The sequence below is a fragment of the Carlito syrichta genome, unplaced genomic scaffold (genome assembly GCF_000164805.1).
Source record: "Carlito syrichta isolate Samal-C Ts95f unplaced genomic scaffold, Tarsius_syrichta-2.0.1 Scaffold315528, whole genome shotgun sequence".
Classification (NCBI taxonomy): domain Eukaryota; kingdom Metazoa; phylum Chordata; class Mammalia; order Primates; family Tarsiidae; genus Carlito; species Carlito syrichta.
The window spans coordinates 52,110-58,377 of NW_007259624.1; positions in this window are offsets into that span (position 1 = coordinate 52,110).

A 6,268-nucleotide genomic window follows, 5' to 3' on the forward strand; every position below is an offset into this window, starting at 1 on the left:
ACTGCACTCCAGTCTGGGCGACTGAGTGAGACTCCAACTCAAAAAAAAAAAAATAGGTAAATTTGTATATATTGACATGGAAAGAAATGCATGACAGGCTAAAGAGAAAAAAGTTATGCAATTGTATAAATATGGCCCTATTTGTCTAAGAAAGAAAAAAAACACTTCTATACTTTGCTACTGATGCTTACATCCTGCAGATACTACTTTTTTTTTTTTTTTTTGAGTTGGAGTCTCACGTTGTTGCCCAGGCTGGACTGCAGTAGCATGCTCACAGTCACTTCAGGGTCGACCTGCTGGCTCCAGCGATCCTTTGGCCTCAGTGTTCCAAGTAGCCAGAACTACAGGTGCATGCTATCACTACAGGTGTTGGCTAATTTTTGATTTATTGAAGAGACGAGGTCTTGCCAAGTTGCCCAGATTGGTCTCAAATCCATGGGCTCAGGCAATCCACTTGCTTTGGCCTCCCAAAATGCTGAAACTACAGGCTGAGCCACCAAGCCTGGCCCACCAAATACTACTTTTGGAAAAACTAAATTTAAGAATCCAACTGAAATATTCTCCAGAAAAGCATAAAATTCTAGTGATACTGGTAATGATGATTCCATGATGATAGAAAGTCACTTCAAGTTACTAGATCACCCCATTTCATCTATTTTTTCCTTTATTTTAGTAGGAATACACCTGTGTAAGCTAGGTCATCTTGATTTCATCTAGGCAAAGATAAAACCCAAGTTAACCATTCCTTACCTAAGTCAAAATTCTGTAACCTACTTTCCAAAAGTGGTAAGTCCACTACCTAACAACCTTATAGTAATCATCAGTTCAATAGGTCTAATGTCATTCCTCCATGAACAGTATAAATCCACTACCAGTTAGTTTATTCATCCGTTCACTCAACAGCCTGATACTGTGGAGCAAACTTCGCCAGAAACAGGACTCAATGACAAAAACAGCAGCCAAGCTTGGCCAAAGAGGTCAATAGGGTCATGAATCAGGAGGCTCATGAAGTTGTTTCTAGAAAGAAAGGGGAATTCTATACACACTTGGAACAAGTTCCCAGCAACTTCTAACCACTTCCTACCCCCAATAGGTAGAAGGGAGATGTAAGGAGAGGCTAGAGAAAGCAGAGTCTGAGAGGCAGGCACCTATTCCTTTCTAGCCCACCATTCTGGGTCTGAAAGGCTGTGTCTATGGAAATGTCAATGAGGACACCCAGGCCAAGGCACTGAGTCCCTGCCTTCTACTCTGGTTGTGTGCTCTCCTTCTCCCTATTTCCCTCTTTTCCTAACTAATTGCCTAAGAACCTCACCAGGCTCAGTCCTGCTCACACCAACAGAGAAACAAAACTCTGTAATATGTGAAGGGGTTGGGGGAAATGAGCTCTCCAGACTTCCAGCTTTTACCACTTATGCCTTTTTTAAAAACCACTTTTCTAGTGACTGGTGGCTCCCAGTGCTTTCGAATGGGCACGGGCAGTGAGGAGGAGGAGATGAGCTTGTGGTCTTTGCCTCAGCCTTGTGAGACCCTGTAGCAAAGAAGCCAACAGCGACATACTGGACTTGGAAGCTGCAGAACTCCACAGCTATGGATATGTTGGGAAGATAAAGATTTCTGACTCGTGACCTCCACCTCATCTGTGGAAAACACAGAGAGCACATGGAGGGAATGATGCACTTCAATGTCCTGAAGCCCCATGCTAGAGCTTGAAAGTACTGTAGAAACAAGACAAGCCCCCTGCCCACCGTCAGCTGCATTGGTACGAGGTCCAGGGACCTTCAGTCCCATGCAGGGCCAGACATTGCGGCCCCCCGCTACTCCACTATATGTGACTCCCATCTGCTCAGGAGTCCCAGGTCCCAGCTCCCTCCCTGGCTACATCGTGATGCCCAGCACCCAGCACCAAACTGCCGGTCACCCAGGGAGGCTCTGGGCACCCGCCCCTCAGAGATACCGGTTCAATTTCTGGCTGAAGTGTCCTGTGAGGGACCCAGGGCCACCACCTGCCCTTTGGAGCTTTGGAGCTCTGGAGCTCCAGGCCCACCCTGGCTGACGCACTCAGCGTGTGACTTCAAGCTTGTGTAAGGGAGCAGAACCCCAAGCTTGTGTAAGGTGCTGATCAGAGGCTCCCAGCTCCAGAGGAGGGAACGCCCAACCCTCTCCTCCACCCCAGCCTGCTGGTGACAACCCGGATTCAGCACCCAGCTGTGCAGCTGATCCCAGACAAGCATCCCTAAAAGTGAAAGTAGAACTACCACCTCTGTCATTCTCCAGGCAGATCTGCATTGCCCCACCCACCTATCAGAGCCTCCACCTCAGTTCCCATGATTACGTCCTTAAACAGGAGACAAAGCCCCTCCCCTACGCTGAACAGACTGAGACAATTAAGAGTTACAGACCTCCCAGGCAGCAGGCTAACTGCCTGCAACAAAAACAGAGGGGAGAGGCCGGAGATCAGGGCTCAAGGAAAGATTACAGAACTACTCTGATCTCTTATTTTGACCTTTGGTTTTATCATTCTGACTGTACGTTTTGCTCACTATTGTTTGCTTTCTAACTGACACTATCTGTTTCATGATCTTATTGGTCTGCCTCTGTGTAACTATCAGTATTTTTTAGGGAATTTTCCTTCTGTGTTTTTTTTTCACTTCTCTCTGGCCTTGTGTCTCTTTTCACCTATTAGTTGGTATGTATGTCTGTTTTCCCTCTCACTGTTCTCTCTATCTAACTTCCTATTGAGCCCCTTTCTTCCATTATTTTCCTCTTTTGTACCTCCTTTTGCTCCAGGGATGAGAAAAAAATCTACACAAATAAAGAAAAGCCAAAAGAAGAATATGGGTCTCTCCCAGACTCCTGGGAGGCAGACACTGAGAAAACTGACTTCAGAATGCAAACAATGAAGAGCCCCTAGAATGACTGGTCTCAAACTACAAACCTAGATATCAAGACATTAATGGAGAGATTAAAAAGAATTGAGACTCAAGAAGGAACTAGGAAGGAGCTGATATCTGAGATAACAGTAATAAAGAATCCTGTGAATGAAATAAATAACAAACTGATAAGCAAGGAAAGCAGAATTACCCAAGCAGAAGAATCTCAGAGCTTGAGAACCAAAATATAGAACTAACCCAAACTCTCAAAAACACAGAAAACAAGCTCAAAAAGACAGAAAAAACCTTCAAGAGATGAGTGATTACTTCAAAAGACCAAACCTAAGAGTAATTGGCCTTCCTGAGGCAGAAAGAGAGACAGAGACCACACTGGAACAAGCATCCATGAGATCATTCAAGAAAACTTCCCTTATCTAATAAATGATGCAAAAATTCAAACACAAGAGATTCAGAGAACCCCTGCAAGACAACAAATAAGAAGACCAACTCCTAGACACATAATAATTTACCTAAACAAAGTAGGCATAAAATAAAAAAATCCTAAAGGCAGCAAGAGAAAAAGGTCAGATCACCTACCATGGAAAACCAATTAGAATAGCAGCAGATTTATCTACAGAAAACTTGCAGGCTAGGAGAGCTTGGAGCCCTATCTTCAATGTCCCAAAAGATAAACAATTTCAACCAAGAATAATCTACCCAGCCAGATTAAGCTTCATCAGCGAGGGAGAATTAAAATTTTTCCTAGATATACAATCCCTAAGAACATATGCTGCCACCAAACCACCTCTACATGAAACACTTAAGAAACTACTAAACACAGAAGAAAAGGGGAAAAAAAGAATAACGTTCTTCACAAGAGTACAAGAAAAAGAATAAAATACACAGGAACCAACCCCCCAAACAAAAGAAAGACAATAAACCAAGTGGAAGAACAACTCTATAAGAACTCTATGATAGGGACAAACTCTCACATTTCAATAATTAGCCTGGACGTGAGTGGACTAAATGCACCACTGAAAAGACATAGGATGGCAAAATGGATAAAATATCACCAGGCTTCAAGAGACCCATCTCACTAGAAAGGACATGCACAGACTCAAAGTAAGAGGATGGGAAACAAATTTTCAGGCGAATGGAACACAAAAGAAAGGAGGAGTCGCAATCCTAATTTCAAACAAAATACCATTTAAGCTATCAAAAATTTAAAAAGATACAGAGGGCCACTACATAATGATAAAAGGTTCACTCCATCAACAAGAAATATCTATCCTAAACATATATGCACCTAACATAGGTGCACCAACTTTTATAAAGCAACTCCTAGGAAAACTAAAGAAAGATATTGACTCTAACACCATCATAATTGGGGACTTTAATACCCCACTCACAACCCTAGAGAGATTATCAGGACAAAATATCAGCAATGAGATCGGAACCTCAATGTGACTCTTGACCAAATGGACTTAATTGATACCTACAGAACACTCCATCCAAAGACCACAGAATACACATTCTACTCATCACCACATGGAACGTATTCTAAGATCAACCACATAATTGGCCAAAAATCAAGCATAAGCAAATTTAAAAGGACCGAAATTCTACCATGCAACTTCTCGGACCACAGTGGAATAAAAACAAACATTAACACCACCAAGGTCCCCCCAAAACCCAAAAAGATATGAACACTAAACAGCATGATGCTAAACAACTCCTGGGTCAATGATGAAATCAAAACAGAGATCAAAAGATACCTGGAAACAAATGAAAATGAAGAAACATCTTACCAAAATCTCTGGGATGCCTTAAAAGCTGTAGTAAGAGGGGAATTTATATCCCTACAAACACACATGAAGGAAATGGAAGGAACACAAATTAACAGCATAACAAACCACCTAAGGAAGCTGGAAAAGCAAGACCACCAAAACCCTAATTTCAGCAGAAGAATCCAGATCACCAAAATAAAAGCCCAAATCCAGGACATAGAAGACAAAAAGATAATACAAAAAATCAATGAAACAAAAAGCTGGTTCTTTGAAAGGATAAACAAGATCAATGGCCCCCTAGCTAGACTGACCAAGAAAAAGAAAAAAAAAACCAAATAAGCACAATCAGAAACACAAAAGATGAAGTCACATCTGACCCTGAAGAAATACAAAAGATCATTAGAGACTACTATGTACACTTGTATGGAAACAAACTTGAAAACCTCACAGAAATGGAGGACTTTCTGTCATCACACAACTTGCCTAGGTTGAAACAAGAAGAAATTGAGACCCTAAATAGACCAATAACAATCAAGGAAATTGACTATGTAATAAGAAAACTACCTACAAAAAAAAAGCCCTGAACCAGATGGCTTTCTAGCATAATTCTACAAGACATTTAAGGAGGAGCTGATTTCAATCCTACTGAAGGTATTTCAGGTGATTGAGAAAGATGGAACCCTCCCCCAAATCACTTTATGAAACTAACATCACATTGATACCCAAGCCAGGTAAAGATTCAACAAAGAAAGAGAACTACAGGCCAATATCTTTGATGAACATAGATGCTAAAATTCTCAACAAGATCCTAGCAAACCGGATTCAACAACACATCTCAAAAATCATCCATCATGACCAAGTAGGCTTCATCCCTGAGATGCAAGGCTGGTTCAACATTAGTAAAACAATAAATGTAATTAAATACATCAACAGGTGTCAAAACAAAAACCACATGATTATATCATTAGATGCAGAAAAAGCTTTTGATAAAATCCAGCACCACTTCTTGATAAAAACACTCGAACATCTAGGCATACAGGGAACATACCTCAAAGTAGTAAAAGCAATCTACAAGAAACCCACAGTCAGCATACTCCTAAATGGACAAAAATTGGAACCATTTCCCCTGAAAACTGGAACAAGACAAGGACGCACACTCTCACCCCTCTTGTTCAATATAGTATTGGAATTCCTGGCTAGAGCAATCAGAGAAGAGAAGGCAATCAGGGGTATCCAAATAGGAAAAGAGGACGTCAAATTATCTCTTTTTGCAGATGACAGGATCACGTACCTTGAAAACCCAAGAGAATCTGTCAAAAACCTCCTTACACTGATAAAGGCCTTCGGCAAAAGTCTCAGGATATAAAAATAAATGTTCAAAAGACAATTGCATTTCTTTACACCAATAATAAACAAACAGAACCCCTAATAAAAACCATAATTCCATTCACAATAGCCACCAAAAAAAATGAAATTACCTTGGCATCTTCCTAACCAGAGATGTGAAAGACCTTTACAATGAAAACTACAAAACACTGCTCAAAGAAATCAAAGATGACACAAACAAGTGGAAAAATATCCCATGCTCATGGATTGGAAGAATCAACATTG